Source organism: Thermobia domestica, unplaced genomic scaffold (assembly GCF_964235325.1).
Source record: "Thermobia domestica unplaced genomic scaffold, izTheDome1.hap1.1 HAP1_SCAFFOLD_352, whole genome shotgun sequence".
In the NCBI taxonomy this organism is placed as follows: domain Eukaryota; kingdom Metazoa; phylum Arthropoda; class Insecta; order Zygentoma; family Lepismatidae; genus Thermobia; species Thermobia domestica.
In genome coordinates this window covers 30,229-45,834 of record NW_027656065.1, presented here as the reverse complement: position 1 = coordinate 45,834, position 15,606 = coordinate 30,229, and the positions used below count along the sequence as shown (strand labels likewise).

Below are 15,606 nucleotides of genomic sequence, written 5' to 3'. Positions count from 1 at the left end.
AAATGAGAAAACAAGATCATGTGGACCTGTGCTCAAAAATGGATAGTTTCGGAGTTATATGGTGCCGAAAAGTTGAAACAAGTCAAATTTGAATGTTCATAGCTCCACTACTATAGAACATATCGTAGTCGGGTCAAGACATCACTGAGGAACTGGTATGTGAAATATCCAAATATCCATGTTTAAGGATGCTTCAGTATTTGCACACCAATTTTTAAAGAAATAGGTGAAGAGTGATTAAGTACTCCCAAACAAGAGCATCTCTAAAAATGATTGTGCAAGCACCGAAGGTTCTAAAAGTGTATATTTTGATAGTTCAGAAACTAATTCCTCAGTGGTATCTTGACCCGACTACGATCGGTCCTATAGTAGCCCTAGTAGCAAAATTGGTTGGCCCAACGTTGGGAAAAGTGTGGCGATGCGACATACCAACGTTGGCCCAACGCCATGTTTGGCCACTTTGATAACCATTTCCCACCCAAACTATTGCCCGCCCATTTCCCAACCAAATGAGCGGTTAACCGACATTTAGCCAACGCTAAAGTAGCGTATTTCTTGATTGGGAAAACAGACGATTCTAGTATCGTTGCGTGAATGCTGGGAGAATAATTGGTTGGCCAACCATACATTTAACCAACGTTGGGCCAACGTAAGTTTTTCCGCTATAAGCTCGCACCGATCATCACCCAGCGTTTTGACCAAATCCCACTCAATCCCCAACGGTGGGCCAACTAACATTGCTACTGGGGAGTGGAACTATGTACCTTTGAAGTTATTTTTTTTCGCGTTTTCAGCACCCGAAACTGTATACTTCCAACCACAGGTCCATATGTTTTTATTATTATTATTATTATTATTATTATTATTATTATTATTATTATTATTATTATTATTATTTTGATGTGAGGAATCTATTCCCAAAATATTGTGACAAATTTTTCCAACGCCCTGTATATTTTTAGTCTCTTTAGTATTTTAATGTATATTGCGTTCAACAGAGAAAGAAATAGCACAAAGGCATGATGGATATTGTATTCTCACAATAAAAGCTGTTCTTATTTTCTTTAACATACTATTTTGTTGTCTTTTAGCTCAGGCTAGGCTCTCTGTCGAAGTGCTCAGGGTCACTGTCCTTAAAAAGACTCGTGTTCAGAGGCTCATACTTGTACTCGCCCGCTATCCTCAATACGATTCATTATATAGCTTGATGTCGCACCCATTTACCTCACTAGGCTCGCGTTCGCCAAGGGGTAAGGCTCCCTATCAATGGGGATCGCACTCACTATCCTCATTGGAGCTTGCGTTCGCTTGGACTTCTGGGTCACTATCGACTTCTTTAGCGCTTGTGCTCAACGTACTCATGCGCTTAGTTATTGAGCTCGAGGTCGATTGAGCCCGCGAACCAGGCTCGCGAGTTCGGGCATCTGTGCAAAATTCATTGTCATCTATGATCTTATCCTTAAGTAAAAATAAAGTTAACATATAACTGTGTTTTCCAACTATATCTACAAAAATATTATGTAACTTTGTTGCAAATTGGTCGACAAGAAAAAATGTTGTAAATACATCTTACTGGAACCGAGTTTGTTGAATTAGTCTTCTTTTGGGTAACCACGAACACTTTTTAAACGCTGTTTAACCAATTTTCTAAACAAAATCTGTTTTAAAAGTGTTTAAATACCGTTTTAATTTTTTTGCAGTGTAAAATGAGTTAAAAAAAAAAGGACAGAGATCTAGTGTAGAAAATCAATGCATTGACCACGTGCTACCTAATTGCGCTATCTGGCCGGTTAATGTCATAAATTTTAAGTAGGAATACAGATAGATTTTCCATGTTCTTTTGTCGGAGACGTTCGAACAAATTGAGCAGTGATGGTATAGTTTTCAGTATTGTATAGAGAAGTATAGTATAGAAATTGTACAGCTTTCAGTATTGTGATACGTTCTTTTCTCTATATCAAATAAAAATGAATTAAAATTTAAGTTTTATAGGGAAAGATTTGTGCATTGATGTGCAAGATTGCTAGTTTAATTCGAGGTCATAGACTTTTTTTATGAAGTACCCCTATTTCCTTCCATATTTCATAATACCACTAGTTATTTGGTTATAAATCAGTTTCATTGATCATTGGTGCCTTTCAATAGATATCATTTATGTACCTCACAGCGTAACTGTGGGATGCTTTCACTGCTGGTATAGTGGCTAGCATGCGCGCATTTGTGGTCACGGGTTGGATTCCCGGCAGTATAATCTTGAAATTGGAACGACGGTTGTTCGGATTCCATCTTAAACTTTAGGACCACGTGTCATATAACCTCGGTGGTGAAGTACTCGGTAAGTGCTGACAGGGGCGCTAAACTCCAATGCAATCAAATAACTGTGGGATATCGCTCTATAATTTTCATTTCCTGGACAACCTTTAGTTTTCACTTCACTTCTTGATTACTTCTACGTCCCTCAAAGCTTTTTCTTCCTGATGCTCTTTCTTGGGTTGGTAGGTTGAGTCTTTTTTAAATATAGGGGTGAGATCTACCCGAGTTTCTTCCTTTTCTTTTTAAAAGAAAAAATGTCGAATAGAAGTCTGGCAGGTGGGTAGATTGACGAACCGAAGAGTCGGACGCACTGTGCGTTTTAGACTAACTGAGAAACTACAAAACAGTAATGCAATAAGACTTTGGCTGTGCTGATTTGGAAAGAACTTTTTCCCCACTAAGTCGTTTTCATATAGTGATTGCAGTGTTATGTTGTGTACGTGAACTACCAGAGGTGTATGTGAATGTGAGATTGTCTGTTGTTGTTAGTTAGTTGGTGACCTTGGAAACGGTTGTACATTATTTTTTTCGTTATTGTTATTTTTAAGAACACATTTCGCTCCTTGTTCAGTCCTATAGCTTTTTTATTCGATATTAGAAGAATAGTTAGTGCAGCCGGTAAAGAAAACGAAGACCGAACAAATCTATAGGGGTGGGTAAGAAAACGAAATGAGAGAAAGGAAAAACATTTTGCATAGCATATCGTCTCCGCGTCACATAATCGGTGTTCACGTGCTGAGAGTGCCCACACAGGTAAGTACAATACCTAAAAGATGATTTTGCCAACTATACTCACATCTCTCTCTCTCTCTCTCTCTCTCTCTCTCTCTATATATATATATATATATATATATATATATATATATATATATATATAGTGGTTGGCGGAATCTTTTAGGTATTGATTTTGCCAACTACACTGTAACCTTAGACCGGTATACCCTGTAATTTGCATTTATTTTCATGTAAAGGATATACGTATCTTTAATCTAGTTATTATTTAGAGTTTATTGTTTTGGAAATTTTGATAAAAAATTACAATTTTGTTTATACGTTAATGGAACATAATCATTGGAGACTCTATGCGCTTCTATAAAACCCACTGAAGAGAAATAATGCCAAAAGTTCTGGCGAGAATACATCGTGCTTGATCACTGGAAGCATGTTAGTCATCGGAAAATTGTTCGCAGCAAAGATTGAAACAAAATAATTGACAAAGTGCACATATTATCTTTTGGTTGATTGTATGAGTTGTTTCTGGGCAAAGTTTGAACATGTATCTCTTGAATTTGAATGGATCATTGTGAATATTGTCTCCACCATAAGGAAAATGTGCTACTGTCAAATAACAATTGATATTTCTTTACGAGCTTGCCTTATAAGTTGACCATAGTTGGTTCTACAACTAACTAATTTGTACAAATAAACAACACACAGCGATAGACGGAAAGTGAGAGAAGTATTGGATAGCATATTAAAGTAAACTTGATTTGGTGCAGAATACTCGACGTGTCTCTCATTGCCTCGATGCAAAAACACGCTAAAATACGAACATAAAAATAATATAGATCTTCTTCATTTAACAACTGTTCACTCCCCTAGATACTGCCAGATATAGGATGGGAAGAGAAGCTACAAACTGACGACAAATGTATACCATGTTTGTTACAGAATTACCCAAACCCTAAAAGATTTTTCAGCAAAATCACACCAAATTTATTGGCAAGCATACTGCCAAGACATTGTTAACCAGACATTCGGTTAAATTACGTTTCAGTAATATATATATACTATTTATGCTCAAATAATGGTAGTATATATATATATATATATATATATATATATATATATATATATATATATATATATATATATATATATATATATATATATATATATATATATATATATATATATATACTATTTATGCTCAAATAATGGTGATAATATTAAATTAATGATCAATATTATACATCAACCATTGTTCAGTTTATAACCAACCTTATTTCGGATTATTACAGAAAATTCTAATTTTGGAAATATGTTCTACTAATACTTTTGCCAGTCAATCGTTGTAAATTTATTGAAAAGTCTTTAATGTGCAGAAAATATAAAAGTTCTGTCCCAGAGCTAAATGTTCTTGTTTCTTTAAACATGAATGTGCAATGGAACGGTTGATTCTGCAAAAAATATTTAACTTATGACTTGCTTACACTAGTTCTGTGAGACATCTAAGTTAGTTCTACAAGAAATTATCTAGTTATACACAAAACGACTTCAAATAATATTGGTTAGTCCAGTTCCAAGCCTATATGGTACGAATCCGGATCACGTGAAATATTATAGAACCCTTTAATATTTCGCCTAAACCATTTGGGCACGAAGAATCCTAAAAGTCCTATTAGTATTGGTAGATGGATTGTAGTTTAGCGTTGCTTTTAACACTAAGGCTATAGGAGACTTGGATCTACAGTTTAACATGATATCTGAACAACAGAAGTTCCCGCTGCGGATTGAACCTGGGTTTTCCGCACCGAAGGCACGTACGTTAACCATATAGCTAGCCACGGGGAGCTCTACTATTAGTATCGGTTATACTTTCATAGTTTCTTACATAGAAGGTCAACTTATAACTAAGTGCAAATTTTTATTTGTTTCTCCAGTGGTGTACACAGAATTTCATCAAGATGAGTGTCAAGCTCCCAAGTTTATATCGTTTCATGAGTTTTATTTTAAATACATTTTAATATGATACATGTTTATTCTTTTATATTATCTCGAGGAAGGCGGATAAAACACAGAACCCTTCACTTTGCGTATGTCACCGTGTTTCACTATACCTTTCAGTTTTTACTGAAATATGCACAAGATTAGCTGGCTAAGTTAGAGAGATGACAAACTGTAAATGTGTTTCAAATTTATTATTTATGGATCTTCATATACACTGACGTTTTATTGGACAACTTGAAGAAAATGAAGAACACCGAAAGTTAATAAGCGTTCCATATTTTACCTACAAAATGCTATTAAATAAGATAGAAACTGCTTCCAGTTTTTTTTTTTCTTATAGGTCAGAAATTTAGGAACTTAGTATTTTTTTAACGTCCTACTGGTACGCCCTTAAGCTGAAGGAAACGTATGATTAATTATGAAATTAAATTTTTGTGCTCTTTCATCGGGAATCGAATTCAGGATCACGTGCACCAAAGGTATACAGACTATCCATTAGGTCAGCGGGAAAGGCAGGAACATAGTTTGCGACGTCATAATCGTAGTTCACTCAACCTTCTGTGTCTTCATTCGTTTGTTTGTTTGTTAATTTTTTTACCATATCTGTTCAGCACTGAAGCTGTATCAGACGTGGTCCTATAATTTAAGGTGGTATCCGAATCATTGTAATGCGATCACATTTCTCAATGCTCTTCCACCAAAAAATCAAATTCGGGACCATGTACACTAAAGGCACACGCTGTAGCCATTAGACCAGCGGGAAGAGTTATGAAGGTTAAATATATATATATATATATATATATATATATATATATATATATATATATATATATATATATATATATATATATATATATATATTAGTCTGTTGTAGTTGTAAGTATTAAATAACCTATTTTGAAAAATGTTTATATTGATTGTTTTACTGAGATATTTAGAATTACGAGTAATATGAAAAATCTGTGATCCTTTAATCCAAATTTCTGAAATCGTTATTTTTTCTTCTTCTTCAAGCATGTTATACATTTCTTGAAATCCTTTTGTCCATTAAAATTCTGTTATTTGTTTAACATAACATGAATATCTCCGCGTGTATGATCTTAGACCGTGAATTCTTTTTGCATGAGTAGATCTATATGTAATAACTCGGCATATAATGTTATGAAATCCTCAACTTCTCGTGTTTGATCTTTTCGCCACTTTTCACCGTCTCTTTCTCTCCCCCTCCCCATATATAGAGGAATAGTAGAGAAGATCGTCGGTAATTCTAATTTCAAATCTTACTTTGTGCTTAAAAATACGTATATTCTTGTGGTGTGCTTTAAAATTCCCGTTAATAAATAAACAAAATACCATTGTATCATTTTACAGTTTCACAAGTGCAACAGCATAAAATAAAGGAAGTGTTTCTCACAAACAATTTTGCTTATTATCATAATTTGAGTATTTCCAATTTCTAAGGAACATCTGACAAGGCAAGCTGTAAAAAGTAATGTTTTACTTGGAAATACCTTAATTGTATAATACCATGTACAATTAATGTGAATATTAGTTGTTCGAGTGAATATTAGTGTAGTAAAACAGTTCTTGAGTACTTGGTCTTATTAATCCTAATTTCTAAATCCACCCCTTCATTCCAGCTCTCGTTTCTACATTCCCTTTTAAACCAAAGAAAAACAAAAACTGGCTATCGTATCCTCATACTAATGGCTTAGTAGTATCGGTGAGCTGAATGGACTTGAAATTGCCTTTGAACTCAACATTTGAAATGAAATCTTTTAAGTTTTATGTCCCACGGCTATGGCGGCTAGACTAAAGGAGAAGGTGTTGATGAGAAATGAATGAAACGGTGGAATAAAGAAAATAGGAGGAAAGGGAAAATCTCGAGAAAATTCACGCACATAGTGTTTGTTCACCACAAAGTTCATTTCGTGCGACCTGGGATCGGACCAAGGGCTCCATGGTGGAGCTCAACATTTAGACCAAACAATACGTGATGCTAAGGAAAAGTATTGAAAGCAAGAAACGAATATTACAGAAAATTGATTTAGATTGTTTTTTGGTCAAATAGATTCTATTTGTAAATTTAAATAAATCATAAGCGGTGTCAAACTACTTCTAAATTGAAACTTGAGATTTGTAGGATAATATACTACATAAATAAAAATAAAATTCACAACTCCTGTTTTGGTCATTCTCTAATATTTATTTTTATTCTCAACTAACGAGGGAACCTATCCAAGTGCAACTCTGACTTCGAGTCGAGACTATGGTCGTTGGATACCTTGTCCCAAAAGAACATAACACGAAAAGTGATACATCCTCGATCGCAACCTTTGCAGAGATATAAGCGTGAAAAGTTAGAATTTGAGCTCCATACTATACATTACAAAGTCAGCTTCCGGGTCAGATTTTTCGGAAACGGTCAGGTAAGGAAACTCAGCGAATACATATCAAATTAGTGGTGGGAGCCCACCACCTTTTGAATGAAAAAATGTTGCCCCCGGGGCACTCGCAGGGTCCCAGGCGGGGTCCAACTTAAAATTGGCAAATGGAACCGGGGGTCAAGTAGCATATTGTATGAAAGCTATTGTTAAATAAAAGAAGATAGAACAAATCTCAACTCTCTATGATGACCCTGTGCAAACGGGCAACTGGTCAAAATGTCAATACAACCTACATCAGAAAATATATGGCCACTCTTCTAAATCCGTTAAGTTGTGACAATAACAAAACAGAAAAACACGTTTAAAAGTGCAAGGTATTGAAGTTAAACAAATTGTTGCAGAGTCTCTCACAGAGTTACACAACGGACCTTATCTAAGTATAAGTGTGACTTCGAATGACCAATGGACCATAGAATGAACCATAGAAGGAATATATGGACCATAGAATTAATGTATTCCCTTGAGCTCTTTCCTCCATTCTACCGTCGGTTGAAATTTTGAGGAGTACCCTAGTCTTTAACTAATGCTATGTTGTTTCGGAGTATGTTGAATTCCAAGTTAGTATACAAACTTCACAGTGTACTGTCTTTGATGCTTTAATAATCCCCGGTGCATTTTCGTTTCGATAGTAGCAGGTAAAATAAGCCTTGTTATTCGAGTAGCATGTTCTTCTTTATATCAATATTGACCAGAGTTGTGAATTAAGAGATGATGACCTCCAGATTAGAAAGCCAAAACTAACGACGATAGGATGTGGTGCGTTCTCATCCCACAACTAAAAGCTGTCTTTCTCTCATAGCCGTCTACGGGTTGTAAATCAAGGAAAATAGTAGTGGTAGTATGCTTATGTTTTTCAGCCACCGCAGGACAAAGTAGTCATTGGGGGTAAAGTCTGTGTATTAAGGATAAAATGCACTACACTGTGTTTATTCAGATAGTTATTTGAAAATGAAAACTCATGGTAGATACAGTGAACCTTTATTATAAACTCAATGGAAATGGACGCACAAGTATGAAACAATAAAATAAGGAAAAAGAGAAAAAGAAAAGTCGGCGACTTACCTGCTTCACCCCGTTTGTGGGGGTGAAGTCGGTAGATGCATGGGGTGAACTGGGTACGTGTTTATTATTAGTCATATGTTCTACTAGGTACCACTACTTCGTCATAAATCACTATATCTCACTACATCATCATCACTAGAAATGGTCTACCTTCAAGCACACTTTCAATTCAACATTGTCTGTACGCAAAGTTCCACTACAAACATTCAGCTTAACATTTTCCACAAACAAACTTTTTTTTTTTTAATGAAAAGTACCGACACAGTATTCGTGATACCAGGTGTCGCAACTTTGGCACTGTATCCACTCCAAGAATTTGGTACACGTCTCGTTGCTGTATCGTCGTTCAAAAAACCCACAGATCTTTCTGTTGTCAGCAAAATCGCCAGTACGAGACGCATTGTCTTCAGTATTTGCCTAGGGGTAGGTCTAGGTTCAAACCTACCTCGTTGCCCTGTCAGCTGTGAAATATGATCGGGAGAAGTAAGTATTTCCGTGCTCTGTCTGGCTCTTTTCCCTGTCTTGTGTGACACTCTCTTTGCAGGAGAAGGCGGACACTCCCGCACTCCAAGCGTGACCTGTGATTCCTGTCTTCTCGGTAGTTCATCGTCGGGCCTTCTTTCTTCATGAGACGCATTCGTTACAGAGACATTGATAATTTTTCCATCACTAATGGCCGGTCTGTTCAATGGAAATATGCCAGTAGCTGTAAAACCTGCCCATAGCTTTCTTACCCACCCCTTCCTTTTTTCCTTTCCTTTTCCCGTATTGTGTGATCGCCGAGGGACATCATCCCTCACACGTGAAGGGCTTAAGGCCATCGATGCCGGAATCCCCACAATATGTATAAATAAATTAAATAAATAAATGTACGCTTTTCAATGTCGTAATCACGACCAAGCTTCTACATCTTTTACATGGATACTACTTTATTGAATCATGCATTTTTCACCATTCACACAGAAGAGGTCTGGTGCTCCCTGACCCCTTGTTCTGATTGCGCCACTGTGTTTCATTATCGAGTGCATCTTAAGGCCAAGTTAGGTCCAAACACAGCTACAACAAACATTGTATTCATTTTCATACTGAATCTACATTTTACAAACATGAAAAGGACGTACCGACTTCACCCTACACAACAGTACCGACTTCGCCCCACATAGGTAAGCTCTTTGTTTTCGTGCCAAATTACTATTAGTTCATAAAGCATCAATTCAACAACTATGTATTCTCTACGCAAATACCTTATCTTACCTCGCGAAAAAATACGCAAGTCAAAACTACATGTGCAGTGTTCGGAGTGGGAAAAGAACAGAGGTAGTATGTTTTATTATGATTTTGACTCAACATACCTGTTATTTAAATATTATCTTTATCACTGAAAAACCAGAGACGGTATGTCCTCATTACTGAAAAACCAGAGGCAGTATGGCATACCACCGCATACCGTCTCACATCGACCACTGTGCAACTCATTATACGCCTTAAGTTTTCCAGAATGAAACTTATAATAGCAAGATAAACGGCATGAGTGACTCGCCCTTAACACAAAGAAGTCTCATTGTATGCTCGTTCTGCGATCCAATTTCCTTCTTCTCACCCTGGCTCATACAGCATGACTAACTGTTTCGAAAACAATCTTTCCTTTCTTCACTCGCCTCAACGCGATGTTGTCAGTTCGTCATACCTTACGCGCTATCGACTTCACCCCCAATGACTCTATATGCAAAATACAGTGACTAATATCCTATCAACTTGTTCGTTTCCGTTTCAGTTAGAAAACCCTCACAGTATCTACGTTTTATAGGTAACATACATACAAGGCGTATGCACTCGTTTGCTCAAAATGCGTCCCAAAATATAGTACTCTGTATACTAATAACGCAGTCATAGTTCTGAGACTAGTTTGTGTCACCCGGGGCTAACACGAATATATAGACAGATAGATAGAAAATATATAAATTGCCCTTTTAGGCGCCTATGCAATCATGCGTCTAGGGATGCGCACGAGTCGAGACATGTCTCGAATCTCGACTGGAATTCGAGTCGAGACACACTTGGTAAAATTTGAGACGAGTCGATTCGAATTTTCGAGTCGAGTCGAGACTGCTCGTAAAATCTCGACTCGACTTGAATGTCTCCAAAATCTTCCTATAATTTTTAATATTATTTTGAAGAAAGTATTCACTCAGAAACACTCGGTACGAGAATTTCGGAAACTGCAGGACTTGTCGGATGTTCGAGAATTGCTGTGTTGAGTGTCCTCAACAAGTGACGAAACCAAGGGGAAACAACGTACAAACATCGAGGGGCTGGGCGTCCCCCACCTTATTACAGATGTCGGATGTCGTAGGCTGGGCAGACTGGTAAAACAGGACAGGGAGCGAACGAACTGTGGCGGAACTAACTTCAGACTTTAATGCTGAGCAAATTACAAGTGCGTTTGAACACACAGTGCACCGAACACTTCTAATGATGAGCCTCCGCAGCCGACAACCCATCCATGTGATAATGTTCACACCACGACATTGGCAACTACGACTGAAATGAACACGTGACCATCGGCACTGGACCTTGGCGCTGTGGCAGAGCGTTTCATTGTCTGGAATCCCGATACCTTCTTCATCATGACGATGGAAAGGTGCAAATCCGTCGTGTTCCAAGGGAACAGCTACTTGACACCTGTACTGCGTGACAGAGACAAGCTAGCGGCGGCTTAATTACGCTCTGGGGAATATTCACGTGAGCATCCATGTGTCTAGTAGAGCTCGTGCAAGGCACCATGACGGCCGAAGGCATATCGCACACTGCTTGCGGACTACGTACACCCCTTCATAACGACCATGTTTCCCAACGGTAGTGGCATTTTTCGAAGAGATACTGCACCATGTCACAAGGCCAGGAGTGCGATGGAGTGTTTCGAGGAACACAGGGGGCGAGTTCCAAGTGATGTGCTGGCCCCCGAACTCGTCGGATCTGAACCCAACCGAACACATTTGAAATATGAGTGAATGTGACGTCAGAGTGCATCGCCCTCCTCCCCGAAATTTACGGGAATTAGGTGAGCTGTGTGTGCACATGTAGTACCAACTTTCTTCAGCGACCTACCAAGGATCATTGCGTCCATGCCAAGACGCGTCGCCGTTATTATCCGTGCCAAAGGTGGACATACTGACAATTATGTAAGTAATCATAATGTTTTGGCTGATGTGTGCGTATATTTTGTCTCGACTCGAATTTCGAGACGTCTAGTCTCGTATTCGAGTCGAGTAGAGACATAAACATATTTTCGAGTTGAGACACGAGTCGGGACAGTATTTTCTCGAGACAGGCTTAAATCTCGACTCTTGTGCATCCCTACATGCGCCCGGGGCACGTTCCTCGCTTTCCCCTAATTACGGCCCTGGCAGTCAAATAATAAAACCTAATAACAATTGTCCTCTATATAAGTTATAGATAATCCAGGAAGAATTTTTTGCTATATGAGTATATATATATATATATATATATATATATATATATATATATATATATATATATATATATATATATATATATATATATATATATATATATATATATATATATATATATAGTATATTGTGAAAATTAGTGGAGTCTGGAAAAATGTCCTCTTTTAAATTATAATTTTCCATACTTCGAACTTACTCGTATTATAAGGCAATTCAAAAAGCACTTGACTATTGTAAATATATGATTTATTATGGAAGAGGAAGCAGTTTATTTAAGTTATTTAAATTTATATGGTAACGATGTGAACATTATTAACATTTATATGCTAACAATATATACCTTTCCACATCATAACTACGGTGAAAATGAAATATGGTCTATAATTGCATTAAGAGTAAGTTTCATTGTAAATATAGTTAAAAAAGAAAGTCGTATTTGCGCAACTTCTTTTATGATTCAACAGGAGAAACTGTTTTCAGTTTTTATAAAAGGAGACCCGTATGGTTTGCTTCTTGGTGAAAGGTCAATCTGAGTTCAACTTCGTTTTCCATCCTCGACTCAAGAAAGAAAATTTTTGTGAGCTAGGCATTATTTTCCTACCGTATAAACTCGACGTCATGTCTGGCCTTTGAAAATTGTTGGAATTATTGATGAACTCGGCAAAACCGATACGTATTTCTCCCATCGGGTTTGCCCTGCCTAACGATAAAATGAAATTGCAGGAGGGTATCTTGAATTTTCAGTTATACAGGAGCCTTGAGGTTGCTTACCTACCTACCATAGTGCACAAACTACGGCAAATTACGCCTTGTAGATTTACGACCTACATCTTCCCCTTTCTCTCCCTCGTTTACTTTCAGTTCACCCCAACTTGTAAGCATTAGCATATTTGATTTTGGATTCTTAAAAGTTCCGGCGCGGAAGGGGGAAAACGTGCAATTTCTGATCCTCCCTCACCAAGTGAGCTGCTGGTTGCTGCTATGACCCGATCGCCAAGGCCACTGCACTGTTTCAGACTGTCTGATCTCGCTACATTACCTCACGGTCTGAGCAGTGTTGCCAAGTCAAAATCTGCACCGACAGCATCGTTACGTTTATTTTTCCTTTTAGACATTGAAACGTGCCATAGCAACAAGGTGCGCTCGGCATTACTAATAGCGTTATGGACTCTATAAGTTTATTTTCCTGCATGTTTCAACTGTGAATCATATTTTGGTTGTGTATCGCATCATTATTCAAACAAATGTTACTCCTTTTTACCTTTACATATCTGCATATTTGCTCCTTATTAATTATGCATGAGCTATTAATTGATTAGATATGTCACAATGTTTAAGTATTAGAGATACTTCAGAGAAATATTGTATGTATAATTGGCAATCTGATGAAAATAATAGTAAAACTTTTATTAAATGTAGAAGATATTCCATAACGAACCTTGGGGATTTGTGTAAAGTAAAACAAAGTGTCGGCAATCTTTGGTTTCTTTGTAGGCTATTTTGAAATTAATAATTTGATGATAGTATTTTGTTCAATGTGTTTTTTTAGTTTTAGCTATGAGTTTAGTCTTTATTTTATGATATCATTCTAATGGACACAAGTTTACGAAACCTTGTGCACCGAAGGACAACGTGCTATTTATTATATGTTAATTGTATATTATGATTCTCTATCGAAATATTACTATTCTTAAAAAGTCTTACATAGACAGGAATAGTAGAATAGAAGTAGTATAGTAAGAGAGTTAATAGAGTAGAATTAATCTATTAAGGAACTCTTTTAAGAGAAATATTATTATTCTAAACTATTATCGCTTTAAAAAAAAAAAAAGAAAAAAATACCTGGGTCAACACAACAAGCACCCTATCGGTGCCGTGGCTCAGGGATGGATCACTCACCTGGCCTCTGGTGCCCCCAGTCACTCACTTCTTGTATCTGTGTTACAAGTAATCTCGAGCTTCCACTCTCACCACAGATCATTGCACCAATTCTTCCGCAATATTTAACTTGAGTTTATCATCCGCCTCTCTTAGCTTACTTAAGATAATCAGGGGAGAGAGCGATATCTTTCACTAGCTTGGGGAAGGATACAAGAAATTGTTTATATTCACTAGTAAAAATGAGTTCTCAACCGAGACTTACGTATCATATGACGCAAGTGATAAAAAGGCAGAGTAGACTAAATCTTGTCTTCCTATACGGTATCAATCCCCTGGTTGATACACCCGTTTCATCATATACATTGCAATTTCTATATTCTATTCTATTCCATATGAAATTTCTGAACATTATCCCATATGAAAATTCTGTGTTGTCTCACAGGCACAATACCAGGGTCGGATCCAGAATTTTTTGAGGGGTGTGTACCATAACTACCAAAATAATCAGTCTTATTGAAACTCTTCGAAGTGACATGTAACGATATTCTGTACGAGGGTCGCAAGTGATATGCAGGAAAAATTCTTCTCTCTTCCTGTCTTCTGTTTTCTTCCCTACTTGACAAATATTATATTGCTTTGCTTTGTGAATCCTTTTCCTTCAACCTTCAGAAAATCGACTTAAACTATTGCTTTTGCAAAAGTCCTCTTTCTTTAAACTCCAAACGGAAACATGACGGCAGAAAGTTTCAGAAAGTGTTGCTATTTTCACTGCTAGCTTCTCATTTTAGATCGTGTGTATTTACAACGAAGGACGTTCATCGGTGCACCCCCCTAAATCCGGCCCTGAACACTACATATGAACCAATTTGATTTTGCTGAACAATGTGTAAACATTTAGGATACATTTATATGTGATCTGTTGACTGTTTGTTTATAAAGTTTAATTAGTCTTTTAAGTGTCAGAAGTGAACATTGAATCTTAATTCGTAACACTACATAAATCGGAAGTTATAGACATTCACTACAACTTCCAGTTTCAATATTAATCTATGTAGTGTAAAAACAATAATAGATAGCGAGAAGCTGTTTTTCTGGAATCAATTTAACGTTCTAAGAATAGATATCATCTTCTCTCTCAATTCTCTATTCAAACCGAAAATGGCAGAAGTCAATTATTATCTTTTTTTAACATTCGTCGATATAGAGTAAAAACGGTAATAAATAGCGAACAGGGGTTTTCTGCAATCAATTAAGCATCCGAACAGTATATATATCCCATCTCTACTCTAATCTCTCTACTAAAACCGGAAGTAGTAGAAACATAGTACCACTCCCGATTTCAATATTGAGAAAATATAACGTCAATCAAACCAAACTCTTTCGCGTGATGTACATGTGACACTGTTGCAATGGGCTCTTTGTGGATTGATCTGAGTATTGTCGTTATGAGTGCATAGCTTCTTTGTTGATAAACCGTGACATCTTCAGTTACTTTTTCTTATTGGTCCAAAAACTTTGCATTGTTGTTTTAACGGCAATGATTTTGCAGATAAAGATGATTAATGAGAAGGATATCTACTTCATTCCTTTATCTTCCCTCTCTTCCAACTAAATGAAGCCAGATCAGGATGTTTCCACTGATTTGACTGCTGTTTCGTTTCTGGAGAGGATTAGTGTACATTTCATCCTTGGTTATCAAT

At 36.9% G+C, this 15,606-nt stretch overlaps 1 long non-coding RNA gene across 2 annotated transcripts in view; it reads right to left on the bottom strand.

The window, feature by feature from the left end:
- The window catches only part of LOC145676762 (uncharacterized), a 138,569-nt gene extending 124,574 nt beyond the window's left edge, over positions 1-13,995 (bottom strand). For both annotated transcript variants that reach the window (XR_014129458.1, XR_014129457.1), the window contains exon 1: positions 13,868-13,995. This is a non-coding gene — a long non-coding RNA (uncharacterized LOC145676762). The remainder of the gene's footprint in view (positions 1-13,867) is intronic.
- Between the last annotated feature and the right edge of the window lie 1,611 nt (positions 13,996-15,606).